We start from the raw sequence: 23,675 nt of genomic DNA on the forward strand, positions 1-23,675 counted from the left end.
AATGTGAGGCTGCTGAGGCCTCCCGCGGGAAGTCCTCCCTGGTCAGGCGGGAGGAAAATAGGAAGGGAGGGGACAGACAGGACCAATGGGGGTAGGCGGGCGGGGCGCCCTCTACTGGAAGCCCCTCCCTTCATCAGCTCCTCTGTTCCCCCTTCCGGCACCCACCCTCAGCTGCCTTAAAGCTTAAAGCGAGGGGACTGGCCAGGACTTCCCCGGCGTCCCTTGCGCGGTGGCGGCAGCCACGTGACTACCCGCCAGGCCTCCTGGAGCTCCTTGCCGCTTGCTGACTCGCGTGCGGCTCCTCGGGAAGACGCCAGGGGTGGGGCTCTGTCGCGCGCCTGTTGCCTCACGTTCGGCTATCAGCTGCCATAGGTCAGGTGGCACAGTGAACGTGCTGGAATACGAGGAAATTAACCCTACAAGTTAACCAGGTAATGCTTTTTTGACATAAAATTTTGCCTAGTGATTTTAAAGACAGGCTTCTGTTCCTGAAGCATGCCGAGGGATATTTTCACTGGGTGTAGGATTCTGGGCTGACAATTCTCTGAGCACTTGAAAATTCTTGCGCCACTTCCTTTTGACTTCCATTTTTTCTTATGAATAATAGCCACAGTATTTCTAATGGTTTTCCCCCTATAAGCAAGGTGATGACTTTCACCAGATTTTTTTTTTCCTTTTCTAGTTTTCTGCCTTGTTAGGCTGTACTCTTCCTTGTTTGTTTGTTTTTTTTGTTTGTTTGTTTTTGTTTTTGTTTCAACCTAGAGAGAGAGCAGGCCTGTGTTGCTTGTGTGTAGGTCTGTACTCGTCATTTCTGGGTTGTGGCTTCTTCGGCTCCTAGTTTTGCATATGTGACACAGAAAGAAATCCCCCCAAACTCACAATCACATAGCTACTCTGTCTCAGGCTGCCTTGATGGTCTGCTTTATTCTCTCCACTTTCAAGAGTTGTTTTGTTTTGTTTTGTTTTAGTATAATCACTGTTGTTCACAGTTGTATTTAGCAAGAGGGAGTAGTAAAAAGTATATCTACTTTACCATCCTAGAAGTGGTAGGGGTTGTTGTCATTACTGATACTATTATTGTTTTGGTTTTTATCTCTCAGTGAATGCTTTTTGAATTATTCCCTATTTGATGAACTACTAGTGATGCACTAAGTTGAAACTTTTTGCCTATTTCTTGACTGTATTTTTAACTTAGCACTTTCTTATTTACGGTTGTGTAAACTTTGATGGAATTAATGCACTTCAAAATTAAGTATCAAATGAAGAAAAAAATATCAAAGTCAAAAAGGTGGCTTTATGCCCATTTTTCTAGATTATTTTTTAGCAATTTGATAGGTCAGAATGTATTTCTACTGTATACCTTCAAAACTTATGTATATGCTAGACAACATTTCTTTCTTTTTTCAGAGATACTTTTAAAACTTTATTTAAAATACTTTATATAACAATTTGGGGTATTAGTTTTCATGGGAATCTCTTACATTTTATTTTCTATTTGTTAATTTAGATACAATATTTATCTGCTGTGTTATATTTATAAGTAATAGAAAGCATGCTATAACAGAAGAAGCACTACCATGAAAGTTAGGAAAATGAGGTCCTGATCCAATTTTACCAGCAGTTCAATACCTGAGTATCTGTCATGAACACAACTCTACACATTAATGGTTCTTAAGCCTCTTCACTTTTAAAACGATATGTATAAACTGGGTGATCATTAAGATTATGTTCAGATCCAAGATTCTACAGTTTTGTGAATGAATCATTCTAATTTTTTGTGCCATATTTATTTGACCTTGTAAGTATTCTCACTTTTGACAAGAAAACCTTCAGAAGCCATGGCAAAATTGACATCAAGGAAATTTGATCGAAAATGACAGCAAAATTAACAAAGTGTCATTATTTTATTTTTGATTATTATAAAAATTTTAAGTGTTTATTTATTTTGAGAGGGAGCACACAAATGCATGCAACGGGGGAGGGACAGAGAGAGAGGGAGGGGGAGAATCCCAAGCAGGCTCCACACTGTCAGCACACAGCTCAATGCTGGGGCTCTGTCTCATGAACTGTGAGATCATGACCTGAGCTGAGATCAAGAGAGAGTCGCTTAACCGACTGAACCACCCAGGTGCCCCTAAAGTAAAATTCTTTTACAAGCCTGAAAAATTCTGCATTGACTGTATTTCTGAATCATGAAGAAAAATCAGCGATCTATTAACTCCAACTGTTTTTGTAAACTATTTCTGTCTGCTTTTGTCAGGTTTGCAGACAATTTTCATTGGGAATTTTCCTTTGACTTATATATTTTATATTCTTACTTTAAGTACTTTTATTATTCTGGAAAAGCGTCTAAGCAGTTTTTTTGAAGTGTCATTTTTATGTGACTTTTGATATACAGTGAAGAATTTTTTTCCAGCACATCTTATGTTTCCATCATTGCCAAGTGCAGTGAATTAATGTATTTGAAATCCTGTTTATTAGAGTACCCCACTTAGGCCTTAGCTATACACAAATGTTTTAATTCTGATTTTCCTTTTCTTCTCAAATATAGAGATACATTTCTAACAGTAGACACTTTCTTATCCAGTTACATTTACTTTGTTGTGTAGAGTATATCTGTTTATCTTTGAAGAGAATGTATCTTACTGTTTGTCACAAATTTTTAAAAAAATGAAATCAGATTTAGGAAAAGCAATATGTTTGTGTGATTTCATATAATTAAATCATTAGGCCAATACTTATTGTTCCTTCCTATCTTCTTATAGTGTGCCAAAAAATACAAAGTAATTTTTAAACTACAGAACAAAATTGATTGACTTTATTTACATATATCCTTTATCTGCAGGTTTTGCATTACTAAACCATTTTGAAATCTGATAAAGAGACTTACAGTGAAAAATTATTTCAATAATTTAACAAATATTTATTTATTATATACCATGTTCCAATCCTAGACTAGATGCCAGGGACACCGTTGATGTAGACAACATAAGTTGTCAAGAATATACAGAGAAGATGGCGTGCCTGGGTGACTCAGTCTGTTAAGTGTCTGACTTGATTTCGGAACAGGTCATGATCTTGTGGTTTGTGAGTTCCAGTCCCATGTGGGGTTCTGTGTTGATGACTCAGAACCTGGATCCTGCTTTGGATTCTGTGTGTGTGTCTCTCTCTCGGCCCTTCCCCTGCTCTCTCTCTCTCATAAATACATAAACTTTAAAAGAAAAGAGGAAGAAACAGAGAAGAAGACCTAAATTAGTTGGATGTTTCTGAGGGAGGTAGTGAACAGGGAGCCTTCCAGGGAGAGCCAAAATATGTTAAGACTTGAAGAGTAAATTGGAATTATTCAAATATGGAAAATAGAGTGGAAGGTGGTAAATCCATGCCTGTCACTTTCCTCTTTTGTAGCAAGATGTCATCCTCAAGATCCTGGGTATCAGAAATTTACAGGAGTGACTCTTTTTTCACTGCTTATAACCAAGCCACTGTTCCATCGCTCTTTCCTAATAATTACTCTTTCTGCAAAATAGTTAACATGGGACATGCCAATCTCTCGCCTACCTCACTGTCATTATCCACTTATCTATAAGACACTTCTTCATATGCTCTGGTACATCTAAGTACTATACAGCTGACAATTACATTCTCTATCTCTGTGCTATCATCTTTTTGGAACTTAAGGATTAGTAAATGTTCTTGTGCTGCCCTTACTAAACTTTATTCTCAGAGTTATTACTCTCCTACTATACTCAACTGTGGCCAGAACCTTTCTCTCTTCAAAGTATAAATCTTAATTTTTTAACTGTTTTATTTATTTTTGAGAGAGAAGACAGAGGGTGAGTGAGGAGGGGTAGAGAGAGAGAGAGAGACAGAATCTGAAGTAGGCTCCAGGCCCCAAACTGTCAGCACAGAGCCCGGCATGGGGCTTGAACTCACAAACTGTGAAATCATGACCTGAGCCTAAGTTGGATGCTTAACCAACTGAGCCACCCAGGTGCCCAAAATATTAATTTTTAAAATTGACTAAATTGTCATTTGACTTCAACAACAATCACAATTATATAACTCTTTTGTAATTAGGATTTCTCTTCACTTGACTTGCTTTCATTCCTATGTTATAAATAATGAACAGTGTTATTATAGGCATCCTTAATGAAGGAATTGTCCCTGTGATAGGTCTATCAGTTCCAGGGATTTAGATCTTTGGTGCTGAAGATAATGCACATTTCTGTTGAAAATAGCAGAGAGAATGTGAAGAATCTTAAGTACAACAGGCAGATCCTTAGAAAGTATGTTTCAGGTGTATATTGAAAAAGTGAAATGTTACCATCAAGTCTAAAGGAAAGGTGCCAGGTAAAAATAAGTGCTACAGCAAGGTGTTAATGTATGAACATACAGTGAACACAGTGGAGGCTATTATCTTAAGAGACATAAGAAGAATTTCAAGCGTTCATGTGAAACCAAACTGAAGTGTCCTTGATTCATTTTTAGTTGATTTCAGTCCAAGATATATAAGAGTATTGGGAAGTCTAAAATTTTAGGTTTGGGTCAAACAGTAGGTTTTCTGAGCATTTGATTTTACCGACTCACCCTCTCAATCTCATGGATTGATAACCAGGTTTGCTTGGTATTTCTAGAAAAATTGATGAGTGACAATTGAATCCACTCCAAACTCATGTTCTCTAGCCCATATAGTAGTTTTCTTTAAAAATAAATGATCCTAATTTTTCCACTCATTTTACTTCGAGCTTATAATTTCTCAGTCAAAAAAATCACTTTCTTCTCATGTATCCAGTATATCTTACATTTTTACCCAGCATTTCTTCATCTCCTCTAACCTTTAAAGATGACATAGAAATTCTTACTTCCATTACATTTACCTCTTCTGCCAAGCCATGATATATAGATATTCCTCAGTCTCCACTTAGCTTTTCTCTTTTCTTTATAATATTCTGTAGCAAATTTATATAAACTGATGGATAGCTGTTCACTTCTAAATATATGTGTAGACTCCTATATTTTAAAATTTGATCCTATTTTGACTTTCAGATTCTCTCTTCCAATATGTTCCTGGCCATCTCCATGTGGATATCACACTATTACCTAAGGCTAAACAATGTATACTACTATTTTTTTAAGTTTTCCTTCCCCAAATTTGTTCTGTCTACTATATGTCCTATGTCAAATTAATAAAATCAGTACCTTCCCAAAAAACAGTTCAGACAATTTAAGATTATCCTCAACGCATCTCTTTTGATTAATCCAATGACTTTCAAACTTGAGTGAGCATCAGAATTATGTGAATGGTGGGCTCTACCTTTAAAATAGAGTGCTGGGCTCCACTTTTAGAGTTTTGATTCAGTAGGTTTGTACCAATGCCCAAGAGTAGGCATTTCCAAAACGTTCCCAAGTGATGCTGATGCCACTGGTCCAGGAACCACAGTTTGAGAATCAGTGCTTTAAACTCTTTTAAGAAGTAGTCATCATGATGTTGTTAAGTTTGCTAATGACATTTTTGTAACTCTCCATTGCCTACAAAATAAAGTTGAAATTACACACACACACACACACACACACACACACACACACACACACGGTGAAGGGAGTGGATATTAAGTCCTTTGGCAATCAGATTTAATTATATTCTGTTATATTTTGTTGCTCTCAAATATCATATGATCCACCATCCAAAAAACATTTTGATCCTTGAACAGGTGATTGTTTCATACATTTGTTTTGGAGAAATTCTCTAGATCTAACTTAAAACAAACAGAAAACAAAACCATATATGTTAGTGCTTCAACTGTCTTGAATTTTAACTCTCAATTTCCATTTGTGTTTTTAGACTTTTCTACCTGGTTGTCGTGTCTGCAGCTCATTCTTAGCAACTTTGCCAAAAGTATCATCTATAATTTGTTCATCCCCCTTTTTTCCCCCCTCTTATAGTACCTCCTATCTATTTTTTTTAACAAATATTTATTATTAATCTTAGGACATCAATTAATGCCTATTGAATTGAAAAAATAATAGGTACTTCTTCCATGCAGCTTTACCACTTTAGCTTTCATTGTAAGTACTGTATATTACAAGGTGTTTCCCTAGATGAGTAAAATTGTTACCCTCATTTGGCTAGGGAACTGTTTTTTACCCACTGATAATCATTTAAAATCCTCTCAGAGGAGTAAATGACCCTGCAGTCTTTATAAATCTCTTTTGTAATAAACAACTAGTTAATGTTAATTTTTAATATTCATACTTAAGTAGGAAGGTACTTTCCTACACAAACAGGGGCAAAATGAACTGATACATACATTGTGCTCATTCCACAAGCATAAACTTCTCTAAAGCATGGGACCTTAGGAAACATTCTATTATCAAAGCACATAGTTACACACCAAGAAATCTAAACCATGAATACAAATCGTTCTGATGAAGGAAATCATTGATCTTAACACTAATTAGCAATATGTTCTCCAGGAAGGAAATCACTCTTGAGAGGTTTAACAAATGGTAGTATGGATGAGCTATTCACAGGCTGGTTCCACAGAATGGTCCACTTCCAGATGCAAACACCCTTGCTTTTTTCTCCCTCCAGCAGATTCTTCTCAAGTTCCTGATATTAAAAGTAGTTTCATCTTCAGTTTTATCCTCTAGAATGGACATGATCTTGCTTTTATTTCCCCTCTCAATTGCCTTTTATTAAACAAATAAAAATAAACATTTTGTGTGCTACTTTTCTACAGGAATGGTTCTTTTGAGTACCTTTCGTACCTCTCCAGTTTTGTTTCTGACTTCTGTTAGTTTCTCTCTAGCTTCCTTTACGTAAGCTGCCTCATATATAGGATCTTATAAATGTCAAGGACATAAACTACTTGAATGTCTTTGAACTCCCTCAGAACCTCCTTTACTATAGTTGCTCCCTGATTGTTAAGCTAACTTTTGATTGATCTGTTTTTCTCTCTCTTTTAAACTGCCTCCTCCTCTGCTAGTCACTACCCCTGTTTACCCACTCAGCTACTTACTCTCTTTTGCTTTAAACTCCTTTTTATTAGGACTCATGCAGTCTCTGCCATGCCCTCATGCTGTCTTTCTGTAGCTGGCCTCTCAGAGCTTTAGATTATTGATCATTCTGCAGATGTGAAATTAAGCTGAAATTCCTCTGCTTTACTTCTGGTGTTACTCATGTTAGGTTTGAATTCAGTATTTCTGAACATGTTATACTTCTTAGAAAGTAGTAACTCCCTTAGTTGATGGATTATTTATTAGTAACTAATAAAGACCACACAATTTAAGAACTACAATGGCTCTGAGTGTATGGATGTATCATTTAAAGAGGAGGAAAACTGAGGCTCAGAAACTGTTAAGTGATTTGAAGTGGGTTTAAGTAGTATGTTAGTAAAAAGCTAGGGAGAAAAATCAGGTTTTCTAACTCTTAGAGAGTTTCTAGTTTACCGTAAATAACTTATCCATCTCTATCTATCTGTATCCCTATCTATCTATCTATCTATCTATCCATCTATCCATCTAAAAACCATGAGATCATGACCTGAACTGAAATCAAGAGTTGGAAACTTAACTGACTGAGCCGCCCAGGCACCCCAATAGCCAGTATTATTTGATGGCATAAATACTTAAAGCTTTTATATCTGTACTATTAAACAATCATTGTTTAAATAGAAGAAATAGAAAAATACTTTATTTACTCAGATTTCGGTATTATTTCTCCAATAGTCCTGTGAGATGTTAGGAATTGTATTTTCACTCTCAAGTAGTATCTCAAAAACAGACACTAATAATAGTAGGTTGCCAATATTTGTACAAGGTGCTCTAAATGATTTTTCTTTTAATTTTATCTTTTGGTACCTTTAATCTCTTTGTAAGCCAGAAAAGTCAACTGATAATTTCCCTGAAATAGCACAAATGTTTTGTTTCACATTTATTTTCACAATTCCCCTTCATTGCTTAGAAAAATCTTGATCTAAGCTTCTTGAAATGGAAAATTAGTTCTAGAAATTGTCTAATAGTGAAAGAATAAGTATTTTAAAAACAGATATTGCTGTATAGGGTCCAGTTGGTTTTCAGATCTTGAAGTCCCCATCTTGTAACAGTTGGATTCATTTAGCTTTTACCTTGAAGATCTAAGTCAGGCCCATTTCTAAGGCCAATACTGATTTAAGAGATAAAAAAACAAAATTGGGACTCACAAATAAGTATATTTTCTACTATAACTTTTGATTAAAGGACCATTTTTGCTATTGAGAATTTTCTTTGATTTTAAAACCAATTCCCCTTTGGTTCTCCAGGACTAATAAATGCCTCCCCGTAACTGTGTTCTTTTTTTGATTATTTGCCTTTCCACATCTCTGGGACTGAATCTCTGAATCATTCTAGCTAATTTGTTAAGGATTCAATTCACATCCTCTTGCTTCAGCTACCCGTAAGATTACAATTTTCTAGTTTGTATTTCAGATATTTCTGGGGCACCTGGGTCGCCCAATTGCTTGAGCGTCTGACTCTTGATTTCAGGTTATGATCCCAGGGTTGTGGGGTCAAGCCTTGCTGCGGGCTGAGCATAGAGCCTGCTTAAGATTCTCTCTCTCCCTCTTTCCCTCTCTTCCTTTCTCCCTCTCTTCCTTTCTCCCTCTCTTCCTCTCTCCCTCTCTTCCTCTCTTCCTCTCTCTCTCCCCCTCCCTCTCTCTCTCCCCCTCCCTCTCTCTCTCCCCCTCCCTCTCTCTCTCCCCCTCCCTCTCTCTCTCCCCCTCCCTCTCTCTCTCCCCCTCCCTCTATCTCCCCCTCCCTCTATCTCTCCCTCCCTCTATCTCTCCCTCCATCTCTCCCTCCCTCTCTCTCCTTCTCCTCTCTCTCTCTCCTTCTCCTCTCTCTCTCTCCTTCTCCTCTCTCTCTCTCCCTCCCCCTCTCTCCCTCTCTCCCTCTCCTTCCCTCTCCTCCCTCTGCCCCTCTACCCCTCTACCCCTCTACCCCACTCACGCTCTCTCTCTAAAATAAATTTTCAAATAATGTTAAAATATTTCTGTGTGAGGAATTCCAAAATCTGTACCTATTGGTGAAACTCTAAGATGGTAGTGGCACGGCTGTTGACATTTACCATGCCCAGAAACAGTGCTTTATGTTGGGATGGACTTCCTACCAGCTTATTTGATTGGAGTAACTCCTTCCAAGTTTGAAAAACTAGCCCTTTTAATTTCCCCATCTCTTTAAACTTAAATGGGATCTAGCAAGAACATATTTGTTATAAAATGTACCATGTAATTTTGAATTACGTTTTTAAATTAGTGCTATTTTTAAAGTCTATTCTGCTTTTTTATGGCCACCCTGCCATTAGATGGATTAAAAATATAATTTAAAAAAATTAGTGCTTTTTTTTTTTTTTGAAAGTTTATTTATTTATTTTTAGAGAGAGTGAAAGTGGGAGAGGAGCAGAGAGAGAGGGAGAATTCCAAGTAGGCTCCATGTGGTTAGCGCAGGCCAGTCCCCTACACGGGGCTTGAACTCATGAAACTGTGAGATCATGACCTAAGCCCATGACGCTTAACAGACTGAGCCACCCAGGCACCCCAAAAAAGTTAGTGTTTTTAAATGTAAGATATCAAATCTAAAAGTAACTTATGTTTATATAACTACATTTGCTTTTATCCATAACATTGTTAGAATATAGTGTTATTTTTATAGGTGTACATTTTCGCTTTCATCGGGTATTAAAGAATTATAGAATCATTACTAATAAATTTGAAACTCACAATTGTAATTTCAATTAAAAATTGTGGTTTGGCATCACTTATTTAATTTAAATAATTGGAAAGGAACAGAATATATTTTATTTTGTTTTAAAAATAGATTGATTTGTACAAAGATGAGAAATAAGAAGTGCCCTCATTTATATTTAACCAGTGAATGTTTGTCGAATTGTAGCCACTCTTCCAGCATAGTCAGCATCATGTAAGAACTTGTTAGAATGCAAGGACCCCAGACCTACTGAATTAGAATTTGGTCCTGGACCCCAGCAATGTGTCTTAACAAGTCTTCCAGGTGATTATGATGCAGTGCAATTTGAGAACTACATAATAAATGAGTTTTAACAAGAAAAGTTAGCTATTCTCAAATAGTAAGAACCAATGGATAGCTCATTTTGAATGCAAAATTGAGTTTACAGAAAACAAAATAAAAACAAGAGTGAAAAAAAGTGAGTTTATCATTATTTTTCATGAAAAATCCTTCAGAAACTCCAAAAATGTGTTTATTTTTTGTGAAGTTTTTAGAATGAACTAATAATTGTAATGAAATTCATGATGGTAATTTGAGTTTTGGATTTCATATGATATTCAGTGCTTACTGACTACCATGACTTCAATCATTGGGTCAGGTTACACATAATTATCAATGGCCAGTTTTACTATTCACATGTAAATGTACAAAATTTAAAAGTCATGGAAATGAGTGTTTAGCAATTGGCTTCTCAATGAAGAATTTGAAATGTGATTTATTTTCTTGGCTTTGTTAGCAATGAATATATTAGCCCTGCTCTAATAAAACTCACGTTTCCCTTCTGTGCTTACTGAATGAGCTTTTCAAAAGGCAGAGATCTAGAGTTTTGCTTAGTAAACAAGAATCAACAGACTTCTAACAGGTGTTATTGCCAGCCTGATATTCGAGTATCATAGGGGAACAATTTAGAAACACATTAGTGAAAGCAAATGTGTGGAAACTATAATTCGAATTTATTATCTTTTGTGGCTAGTTTTCAAGAAATTCATATCTTTTGAGGATAATTTTATAATTTGCCTTCAAACTTGTACATAAGCCTATTTCTCTTAGGTCTGATATTAGTAGGTTCAGTGAAATCCCAATAAAGGACAGATGTTTTTAATTCAATGCCTATCACAGTAAATTGTTAAGAGCAGTTATTAGAACTGATCATGAAACTGATCAAAACCTTCATGAGCAATGGAAAAAAATTGCAATGACAGACTCCCTAGTATAGGAATCTCATTTTTACTTAGCAGATACTTATTGGCCATGTTCTAAATGCTAGAACTGTGTTTTCAGTATGCAGTTCCCATAAGGGCAGCATCAGCATCACCTGGAAACTTATTCAAACTGATAAACCCATAGGTACACAACTCTAGACCTGTTGAATGGAAAACTCTGAGGATGGGCCCAGCATTATGTGCTTGTTAAAATTGCCTCCAGATGGTTCTAAAACACATTAAGTTTCAGAACTACTGTCCCAGAGCTAAATATTATATTAGTAACTGAGTATACTTAAATAGAAAGATATGAAAGAAGGGAGGAAGGGAAGGAGGTAGAGAGGGATCAGTGAAAGATAAATGGATAGTTTAACTACTATTCCTACTTGTAATTTATTCATGGTCTAGTCGTGAAAACAGCTAGACTGGCAACACATGTAAGTTTATGGGCTTCAAGAAGGACATGTACCGGTATTCTGAGAACACTGTGGGACTGGTTCATATGTTAGAGCTCGCAGAGAAAGCTATACTTGAATGAAAACTTGTGAAGGGGGGTTGCTAAATAGGTTTTAGGTACCGCCCTGTCTCTGACTTTTTTCACGGTGTGTCTCTCTTCTTCTCTGCCTCAGGTTTAGATTCTTTTTTCCATATTGGATTTGGAAAATAAACTATAATTACTATTTAGTACTGAAAAGAGTGTTGTGAACATTAGAATAGTAATAAATATAATCATTGGCAGTTGGTTGTGGTATTTTTATGTTTCAAAACATAGGCTCTTACATCTTTTAAAGAGAATAATTATAGTTTTGCTTTGCCAAATAAGAACGGCATGGCAAGATTGACTGGTTTCCTCTAGGTTTTAGGGCTAACAAGAGGTGGGACTTAATATCCACTCTTTCACCACGATCCCTAGGGTCTTCCCTTCATCAGTATACTTTGTTTTCTCTGCAAAACTAAAACTAAGCTCAAATTCACTCAAATTTTGACCACCAAGGGGCAGTTTTGTCTCTGTGTTAAAAGAGTGCAACACAAATAAAATATTACACACAAAAATTTTTTAAGTAAGGGTAAAGATAAAAATAAAATAACATCATTAAATATATATGTAGAGACAAAATAATTTGTACAGCCCAGTATTTCTCTTTATCAAACAGATCAATATAAAATATGTGGAATTTTCAGTCTAATTCTTAGTTGTTTTTTTTTTAAAGAGTTTATTTTTAAGTGGTCTCTACACACAATGTGGAGCTCGAACTCACAACCCTGAGATGAAGAGTTGAATGCTGACTCAGTCAGCATTCAGATACTGACTGAGTCATCCAGGTACCCCTGTAGTTCTAAATAGCTAAGTGATAGGAAGATTATTTATGTCTTTTATAATGCTGAACAGGCGCTCCTAGTTAAATCCTGAGTTTTGACCTTATTAAGCCTTTAACCTCTTAGTCTTTGAAATGAAACCTAGCAAGTTAAAAGAAAACCAACATCTGCAAAAGCCTAACAACTGTATTTCCCCATTAGTCCAAAATCAGGCGTTCAAATAATTTTCACATAAAGTACAAAGAAAGCTTATTTTTATATTTTTACTTTAGTATGGAATGGTTACGAAATTAATGATGACAAATATTTCCATGTACTCTTTAATACACTTTGCAATAATACTGATCAATGAATTGATTGCCCTCCTCTTTTCCCAGTATGTATTACATTAGCTACTTATTTTAAACTTTAAATTAGATGGACAGAATAGACAGAATTTGAGGTTCTAACTATGCAGTTTACCTTGAAGTCGTCAACAATGCTATTTTGTCAAAATTAAAGTTTGCTTGCCAGAAAATTGAAACAAATTTTGAAAATTGAATGGTTTTCTCTAATTTCATGAACATCAACATTATGGATACTTATTTAGTATGTGTTTATTTTATAGGTATTGTATATATTGAATAAATACATGGGTTCCATTCAATTCAGCTTAGGATTTTACATTGGTAGTAGCCAATACTGTTACTACTACTACTTTTGATCAGCTACTGAGTCAAAGAAGATGTTAAAACAATAATTTTCAAAACCTCTTTATTTTGCAGTATCTAACCGTTTTATTGTTGTAACTCTAAGTTACTGCTATGTTTTGCTGAAATTAAGATATTTTTTAATGACATTTTCACATCTAGAATAAAAATAGAAGTTGAAAATCAGTAAGAATTTTTGAAGAAAAATACTGTCCTCATCAATGTGCGTAAACATGTCACAGATGAATGTACAAGTGTGTGTGTGTGTGTGTGGGGGGGGCGGGGGAGATTGTTATCACCTCTAACACTAGTTAGAAATTAATGAAATCTTGAACATTTTCTAGAAGTTATTGAACTCTAGGAAAACAATGTTATCTCTGACATCTGCAATACTGATATCTGAAGATAAACAATGAAAAGATTGCTGGTTTTCTATGGTAAAATTGAAAATCTTGATAATTGTGCAATTTTTTAGACTTAAAAACACATTGTGTTTTTTTTTATTTCAAGAACCAATCCTTTTAAAGCCTGGACTTGTCCTTTTCTAAATATATTTTGCTTAAGTCTTCCTTTCAAAATGACCATTTCCATGTATTAAATTTACATTATTTCCTATTACAAATGAAACAGTAAGAAACAAACAAAATTTCATAAGCTTAATTTCATTGCTTTCTTATTATAGTGAGTTGAATAATGTCCCCTCAAAATATATGTCAGTCTGGGAGCTTAGAATGTGACCTATTTGCTGTAAGCGTCTTTACAGGTATAATTAAGGTAAGGATCTTGAGAAGAAATCATCCTGAATTTGGGTGGGCCCTTAACAAAACGATGAGTGTCCTTATGAGAGATAGAAAAGGAGTAGACACAGACACACATGGGAGAAGTTCATGTGAATATGAAGGTAGCTAATGGAATGATGCATCTATGAATGGAGGAATGTCAAAGATTGACAATAGTCATCAGACAAGACTCATCAGAGGCATGAATAGATTTTCCCTCAGAGCCTCCAAAAGGATTCAACTCTATAGACACCTTGGGCAGACTTCTGTGAGAGGATATATTTCTGTTGTTTTAAGCTACCGAGTTTGTAGTAGTTTGTTACGGCAGCCCAAGGAAACTAAGCCACTTGTCATGAATGATAGATCAGTACTTCTTTTTAAAATTTCTTTGTCCATCTTCCACTGGCCACAAATACATTTCATTGAATGTAAATTGAAGTCGTGTCACTTGTACATTAGAAAAGCTTACCAGAATCTCTGTTACAAAAATATTGCTGGGGAGTCTTAACCACTACCTTTAGAATCAAGTGGATTCCATTGGATCAGACAAAATTCAGTGGAAAATGGAAACCATATTAGATGTGTTAAGCAGGAAGAGATCTTAACAGGGGCTTTAGATGCTCATAAAACTGTTAGGAGGGTTGAGGCAGTAGGTTCTAGTCTCTAGAACTGCCTTGAATACCTCCTAGTGTAATTCAACAATAATCTACTGAGGGAGCTAATACTCTGAGGCAACCTCTTAGGTTATGACTAAAGCAAAAGCTTCACCATTATAACACTTCCATTTTAATATCAAGGAAGTTGGAGAACGGAGACCCATACTTTTAGTTCAAGGAGCTTATGTCAAATAGCTTCCTAGTAGCCATAGCTAAAAACCTTGGCCTGCTTCTGCCTTTTTAATCAATTATGAATACATCTAGCTGGCAAAACCAACGTCACCTCCAGAATTATTGCTTCCAGAAATTACATAAAATGCATATTTCAGCTTCCAAACCTCCTGACAGTTAGAAGGGACCCACATTTGGTTCAATATTCTGCTGTTGCCCTCTTGAAATTCTTAATAATGATTTAATAAGGAGCCCATACTTTCATTTTTTGTTACTCCCCCCAAATTATATAGCTGGTTCTGTCAGCCCTGTACAGAGCTCTGACATTTTACCAGGTCCTAATATTACAAGGACATTTGTTAGGGTTTTGCTTTTGTGGCTTGCCTCTCTAAATCCCAATTCCCAGGATTCTGTTGTTTGTTCCCTTAGCTCCTTGGTAATGACTCTTGACTGACACACAGTGTGTTGCATCTTCCCAGATTCCTTGACTTGGAGCTTTGCCAGCACCCACTTCTAATATCCCACTTGCTCCCACTTGCTCCTAATATCCCAAGACTTCTACTCTTCGCTTATAGCCACATTCTCCCAATACTGAAAATTTCCTGCCCATTCAGATTTTCTCTTCTCTCTTATACTCAGCTTTACTTGAAATTAATCCTGACTTGGCATATAGACAGAAATCTGGTGCATTGACTCATTAGTATGGCCTTTCTACAAGCAAGACTGTCCTGCACTGAAGCCAGCTTTTGTATACAGCTTTCCTTAAATTTATTTTATATCTTAAATAAGGATGCTCTGTGTGTTACAACTGTGTAACAGGAAGCAGCTTGTAATTTGATATAAAGTATACTGAGTAGGGAACATGGAGACCTTGGTTCATATCCCAGTTCTGGTTAACTACTCATAAGACCTCTGGGTATTTCTTCCTGTCTCTGAACCTATAAATTGGAGGGGCTATACTAAATGGCCTATAAATACCTTTCCAAGGCATGGTTTTTTTTTTTTGTTTTTTTTTATAAATATGCTAATAAGCATAGCTAGCCCCATAGATTTTGTTATAAGAAAAAAAAAATACTATTTTTTTTCCTAATGGTATATTATAGATGCAGGGCAATGATTACTAGTAGTCAAATGTAGCATGCAGTTTCCATGCTGTATGCAATCATGCTAAGTACAAAAAATAATAATTTTAGCTAAAATGAATACTATGTGCGTTTTGCATGAAAGAAAACTAGTGCTAGCTTCTCAGTATTCATGCAGGCAAACTTATATTAATACTTGATCCTGTGCCTTGCTTTGACACTCAGTTTCTTCAAAAAAGAGAGGTACAAGTTGAGGGCAAAAAGGATTAAAATAAAAAGGGGAAAAGAAAGGTAGTAGCATAAGAGTGGTTGAAGATGAGATTGACAGGATTATTCTTTAGATGGTTTACCCCATGCCACTGCAGTTTTTGGGTGTCAAGCAATATCATAAAAAATGTTGCTATAACAACACTAATTAATTATAGTGGGGCTTCACACACAGTACCTTAGACCCAATTCATGATGCTCTTAGGATGCTTTTTTGTGTGATGTCACACAACTGTGGCAAAAATGCTTCTGTTGAGGTGTCTTGAGATATGAGGTGATGTGCAAGGCAGTTCTTTGTGATTATTTTAACCTGTGCTTGGACTGTTCTGCACATAATCTTGTGGTTTTTTTGTAAACATATGGCATGGCTATCAGAGCTAATGAAGCTCGGAGTGTACATGTACCATGGACATTCTTTGAAGTCAAAGGAAAATTGTGATAAAGGACAGATTTGTGGAACCCAGGTTACCACTATTACTGATTTAGAGGGCTGAAAAAAGTCATGGATGTCAATGCACTTATGGAAATTAGTCCCAAGGATTCTAAAATGACAGCAGTAACCATCTGACAGAGAGGTGAAATCCAGTGTAAGCAGTAAAGAATCTGTGATGTATATGTAGTAGGAAGATGTCCAAAACAATAAATAAAATTAGAGTACCCAGATGTCTGAATATTACCAGTGGATGTGCAAAATGTCACTGTTAATGTTTTAGTTACTGAATTCATATTTTCTCTTTTCTCCCTCCAAATACCATGTTTTCCATAGTTTCTTTTTTTTTTTTTTTTTTTTTTTTTTTTTTACAGTGGTTGCTACTGCAAAACAACACTGTACTAAAATCCAACTTATTGTTTTGGCAGGATATATTATTATGGAACATCCTACACTATTACTAATTCTAAAGAAAGTTTAAAAAGAACTATTAGCTTAAAATAATTATTAAAAATATTTAGCAGATTTATTTCCGAGAGTGTCTTAAGGTGGAGATAGCTACTGAAATGAGTTCGCAGGTCACTCAGCAATCTGGTAGGCGAGGAGAAATTTGAACTCTCAGCCACGATAGAAACAACAACAGCAGCAACCTGTCTTGTAGTGCAGATTAAAGAAAATCAGACATTTGGAAGGCAAGGTGGATGCTTCCCATTTAGCAATGTCGAACCTGATTCTCATGTCCCTGCATCCGGCTGCCAGCTGTGTAAGGGGCTGCCAGCGACTGTTATTCCCCTGCAGACATAACAGCAGCTGTAACACCACCTGTGTAAGGAGATGAGCCTGAGAGACGAGAGAATTACATTGACCTCAGGCTAGTTTTGTCTTTCTCTAATTTCTGCACCACTGTCAGATTTGAAAAAGAAAATCACCACGTTCTGATATTGTATCATCAGACCCCTCAGTGCTCTGTGTAGGGCACTGGGTAGCAATCATAAGCATATAAATGCAAAACACATCACTACAAAGGACAGGAGCTCTTTGGGTCTTTTAATCTAAATCAGATGGATAAAGGATAGACTCAAGAAAGAAATGTGATAACAAGGAGTAAAAACTAATGGTGGAGTTCATCATCTTTTAACCTTAGGGAATCTGTAGTTATTAGTCAAGAGCTCCCAGTAGAGGTCTGTTATAAGCCAAAAAAAGGAAGGACTGCAAGTAATTTGTTTTCTTGATGTGAAATAGAAGATTGCTGTAGGACTATGAGGAATTAGAAAAGAATGTTCAGAAAATAAATAATGTATATACATATGTAGGAAGGAGTAAAAATAATATTAACTTGATCAGAATAAAAGAAGTAAATGAGATAATGTGATGAAGAAGTAATAGATGGAAGCAATATTGTCATCAGTGTTTTCAAGATCAGCTAATACACTAATAAGATAAAGGAAAATGAAATGAACATAAAAAGGATTATCTTACACAGTCATCATTACAGCCCCACTGGTTTTATTTGGGGCTTTGAACAGAACAAGAAGACAGATGTTCCAGTAGCCTTCTTATAGTCACAACGTTTATTTCACTAGTAATTTTAGAAAAATCTAGAAGATAATAATTGATATATTTTTAAAAACTATGTCATACCTGTATAAAAAAAGACTTTTAAATAATTTATAAAAGGATTCTGTTTCAGAACGGCATGTTTAATAAACTTATTGCATTAGTATGTATCAGTGACTTTTATCAATTAACCAGAAATCTGGGTCTATCAGCAGAATTCATCCATCCATCTTTGCTGTGAAACTGGAAACAGATTTGTTTAAATTATTGGTCTTTTAATTTGCCTCGTTTTGTCTCCTGTCTGAGAAGCCTGTTTATTTTCAGGCAGCTGCATATGTTGGCATGATTGATGAGATCTGCTACAGTCAAGCAAGCAGCCCTGGGTGACCAGTTTACCCTTCCCCGCTAGGGTTCCAGCTGCCAGTTGCCCCCATTCTGTGACAGCTTCTCCTTCTTCTCACCTTGTCATCGAGCCAAGATTGTACACTGTAGGAGAACAGGTAAGCATCTGCCTCCATTATCATTGCCAACAGCTCTCCATTATCAACTGCCAGGGGTGCTTCAAAGCAGTGTGGAGTTCTTTCTCTTGACACAGGGACCAAGTGTGTTTATACCGGAGACAAGCTTTGTCTTTACTGACTGGGGAACCTCACGTGTAAACTCTGTTTTTTTCAAACGTGCATCACACATCACTACAATATTATAAAGCAGGTCAGATCACTCCCACCCCCTGCAGGTATTCTAGATGAGACTATGCAAAGACCTGTCACTTAAAGATAGGATTTTTTTTTTCTGATTATTATATTCCTATATAGCAGAAAAATTAAAGAGCTCCGTCAAACATTTTCACTGCAGCATGGTGTGAATTAAATCTACCTAAAAAGGTGAATTATCTTGCAACATCTGTCCTTCTGTTTGTAGAGCAACATGTGTGTGGATCAGAACCAAAGTAGAGAGAGCATGTTTGTGTATAGCAAGATTAAAGTGAATTCTACTGTTTTGGTTTTTAAATGCATAATACTGAATATTTTAAACGATCTGTTGTGGTTTAATATTTATTGAGAGTTCATGCTAACCTAGGAACTATAGGGACTATCAATACAACTTTTGCTTTTAAAAGTAGCTAAATTTCTATAGTAATATATGTTATTAATTATATTTATGCATGTGACTACTGGTATTTAGAGAACATGGTACATAATTTTGACAAATATGTGTTTGTCAGACTAACAATAATGTGCTTCAAAACAGTAAATGTTATACAGTGGTTATTAAGATCAGAGACTTTCAGAGAAATAATTTGGTTCAAATCGTGGGTTGGTACATACTAGCTCTGAGATCTTGGACAAATTATTTAACTTCACAGAACATAAGTTTTCTTATCTCCAAATGGTGATAATGAAACTTAACCTTTTGTGGCTGTTCTGAGAATTGAATATGAAAATATATGTAAATAGATGTTAAGCTCTTAGTGCAATGGTTGACATACTGCTATTATTATGTTTAAAGCAGTGAATAAAAAACACAGGATTGTTTACTAATAGGTTCTGAGATAGCCATGAGCCACACTAAGAACCTTGTACCAGTTGAAGTTCGTTAATATACTTGCACATAAAAGATACAGCATATTAATATAGTGGTTGAGTAGAACTGTATTTTTCTGCAAATTCTTGTCCCAAAGTAGAGATACTTAATCAAATTTAGCAAGTCAGAGAAAGTAGTCTGATTTGTTTCTTCTATAAAGGCAGAGGATTCAAAGTCTATTAGGGCCTGTCTTTATTTGGTGGCTCACTTCGGTGAGCTTGATATTTAATTGGCCTCTTTAACTTCTTGGTGTCTTATTGACAAATTATTTAATACATCTAATTCTCACACGCTTGATAAATAACACAATAATGAGTATCAATGAAATAATTTAGAAAACACTTGGCATAGAGCTTGGTTTATTACCTATTTATAATTAATACTATTATTGTTATTATCATTATTTTTCTTATATTTAAGTTTAACTAAAATTAGAAAATTGCCTCCCAATGGTCAGATTAATATGGAAAATTACATTCTAAGTCAATTTGGATTAACACTGTTATTGGTTCCTGGATAATAAATAGGAGCTTGAGGTGAAGAACCATTTTATATTCTGGCTCATGTTTCCCCTAAACCTAAATCCCAGAATATAGGTAGAAAGATAAACTGTATTTGTATAGGTGTTACAAAATTCTCACCACAGGCTATAGTTTTCCCTCATTTATCCACATGTAGCTGTCAGGAAATACCCATTGGGATAAGCATGTGATCATAGCTAACAGCAAAAGCTCTAAGAAAACCATCCTTTTTCTTTTTTTTTTTTTTCCTTTTCACAAATTATTGTCATGACTGTGACTACTAGTCACGTTGGTTTATAAGTAGTCCATAAGCAATATAAATAGCATAGTAGTCACAATGAATATTTATTTTAATCACATTTTAACTCATTAGGATACTCGGATGTTGGTAGAATATTTACAGAATGAAAGACACAAAAGGAACTTGGAGGGATACAAAACAGCTAGGTCACTTTGCTTGATAACGTCAAGGTGAAGAAGTCTTAGAGTACCCACAGCAGGGAATGGGCGAGTATCTCTCAGCATAACAGACGAGTGTCACGCATTAATCAAGGGCAGAATAGTCTACAGACAGAATTTGTGGGAAGTTTTTATACTACTGGGTAAGCACTGAAGCAGTCCATGTGCCAGGGGTTCTTAGGTGAATACAGAAGAACATGGATAATTTTTTGTAAGTAAAAATGGCTGAGAAGGAGTGAAACATTTGAAGCGATAAAGCATGAAAATAGCAGGTGGAATAAATGGAAGAACTGGCAAGTTTTTACCTTTTATTTTCAATTGACATAGGAAAAAATTACTGATTATTTATCTCATTTTCTCCTAACTTTGGCAAGCCTATTACCTAAAAGACATATATCTGCTTCCCCTTACACTGTGGAATATATTTTCCCTTGGACTTTGAAACAGAGATCATGTAATCTGTAACACATCATATAATATGTAATAGGGTCATGTGATGATTAGTGTCCCTTGGACTTTGAGACAGAGATCATATAATATGTAACACATCATATAACATGTAACACAGTCAGGTGATGATTAGTGTCCATTACCCTGCATGAAAAAAAAAAGGAAAACAATTCACAAAAATAGCTGTTGTCATAAAATAAGTAATACATGTTGGTCAACAATGAATCATCAGATGAAAATTTAATTCTTAACTCATTCATTAGTTTGGGGATCACTTAATTTTTGTGTTCCTCAATTTCTGCAAAAAGTAAATAGTGTTAGATGTACTATCCATCTTCACACTTTATTAGTATTTTAATGAGAGCGTTTATTAAATGCAAGCAAATGCCATCAATCTCCATTAAAATATATTTTACTATATTAAATTATCTCAAAGTGGGGGCGCCTGGGTGGCTCAGTTGGTTAAGCATGTGACTCTTGGTTCCAGCTCAGGTCACGATCTCGCGGTTTCGTGAGTTCAAGCCCCGTGTCAGCCTCTGTGCTGGCAGCTGAGAACTTACTTGAGATTCTATCTCTCCCTCTCTGCCCCTCCCCTACTTGTGCTCTCATTGTCTCTCTCAAAATAAATAAGTAAATTAAAAAAAATTTTAAAAAAATGTCTCCAAATGGAGGTTTTAATTTAGGCATGAAGTGATAATTGGGCTTAATGTTATTTTGTTGAGAATGATGGTATGTGTATCTCAATAGGGTTCAAGGATGGAGAATGTATTAATAAATTGTGTTTCACCAGCAGTGAGGAGTAGAGTAAAATATTGACTACTTCTGAGTCAAATAACCTACTTGTTTTCCTGGCACCGTCTTATTCAAACATTTACATCTGTGGAAATTGTTTGCATTTGCTCCTTTTTCAAAAAAAATCAATCCTACTCTGTGGCAGTTATCAATTAACTGCCTCTCATCTCATTTCCTGTTTTATTAAACTGGAGCTTAACCCTGTGAACAGGTTGTGCTTAGAAGAAACTGACAACTTGAACCTATAATAACTCTAAGCCTCCCTGTGCCATTTAAGTAACCTGACCACTGGTACCTGAGGAAATGAACCTTCCTTTGCTTAAAACGTCTGTTAATCTTTCTGGGGCAGACACTTTCAAGGGGATACTAATTCTTCTTGCTACTTGACCCATGAATAGAGTCACATCTCAACATGAATGTAAAGAAATGACCCCAGGGAGACAATTCTGTAAATTTCTTCAGAGTGCTACATTATATCTAGCTTCCAAAGCCTTTCTTATTCAAACATCCTCTTTACTTAGAATTAAGTAAGGATTATGGGCAAGCATGAAAATATTCATGAAGAATGTCTTCTGACAACTTATTGTAAAGAACAGCAAGGACTTACTTGGCCCACAGGGACCAAACATCTCATTAATCTTGATCTCCCAAGAAATCAAATAGATGGAGAGCATACTCGAATATTGCATGACTAATATAAAAGTGAGAGAAAAAAAAAAAAGCCTTCTAGATCTGGTGGCCAAAAAAAAAAAAAAAAAAAAAAGACTTGAGTCAGTACAGTGCAAAATCATGGCCTTATACCCAGTGCTAGACTAAAGCCAGGTCACTGACATAGAGCACCTTGATTGAAAGGGAGGGTGGTCCCTCCTGGATATCAGATAACCATGCGGCCCAAGTTTTCCATGTCTGATCCATTTATTTATAAAAAGTTGGACATGGGTAGCAACAATCTATCATCAAGTAGAAATAATATATAAAAAATGGGTTTTGGCAAGGCTGGAATATACAAGTAAGTTGCATAAGCAAATGTCTCAGTCTTTTTTGAAACTGATTTCTTCTTCATTGCCTCCTTTCCATCAGTCCACACCCATTGTCTTGTAACAATTGCATACAACCAGTTGACTGGAAATAAAACACTGGGGTCTAGTTTACATCTGGGTCTGCAGGATATGCTGGTATTACCTGAAAGTACAATTGCATCGTTACATCCCCACTCAGAATGACTGCTAATATTGAGTACTTACTCTTAATCACAAATAGTTCACATTAAATATCTGGGATTAACTCTACACTGGCACTGTCCAATACTGATGCTTTCTAATATGGTAACACTAACCACATACGACTGTTGAACACTTGAAATGTGGCTAATGCTACTGAGGAACTGAACTTTAAAATTTTCTTAACATTAACTGACATAAATTTAAATGTGTATAGTCATATGAGGCTAGAGGACATGTTATTAGACAGTGTAGTTTGAGACAGATTCTGTTTTATTTACTAGACACATAAAATGGACATTAATATCTGTTATTCCTTTAGTATCTTCAAATCAGCCCTCTCCTTGTTATACTGATGGTTACCTCTTTTAATTCAGTTTTTTCATCTGTATTGTTGCACCATCTTCCTGTATGTTCCCCTGTCATTGTACTCCATCCTAGAGACCCTAAGATATTTGTAAAACATAAAAAACTTAGTTTGTCACTTCTGTGTTTACACTCAGCTCCCCAAAGCCTTCAGTATTTTGGCCCCAGATTTGCTCTCTAGCCTCAGACTCCTGCCACATCATCAAAAACTCACCCGATTCAGGAGGACATATCACCCCTTCTAAAATTCTTTTAAGAAATTGTATATTTTTATGTCTTCATGATTTTGCATGTTCTAATTGCTCTTTCTGGAATGATTCTCCAGCATTTTCACTGATGTTTCTCTAATTCTT

At 35.8% G+C, this 23,675-nt stretch overlaps 1 long non-coding RNA gene across 1 annotated transcript in view; it reads left to right on the forward strand.

The window, feature by feature from the left end:
* The first annotated feature begins 309 nt into the window (after nucleotides 1-309).
* The window catches only part of LOC122213252, an 85,874-nt gene continuing 62,508 nt past the window's right edge, over nucleotides 310-23,675 (forward strand). Inside the window, exons 1-2 of the long non-coding RNA XR_006199456.1 lie at nucleotides 310-431; nucleotides 18,255-18,430. This is a non-coding gene — a long non-coding RNA (uncharacterized LOC122213252). The remainder of the gene's footprint in view (nucleotides 432-18,254; nucleotides 18,431-23,675) is intronic.

This window comes from Panthera leo, chromosome A1 (genome assembly GCF_018350215.1).
Source record: "Panthera leo isolate Ple1 chromosome A1, P.leo_Ple1_pat1.1, whole genome shotgun sequence".
In the NCBI taxonomy this organism is placed as follows: Eukaryota; Metazoa; Chordata; class Mammalia; order Carnivora; family Felidae; genus Panthera; species Panthera leo.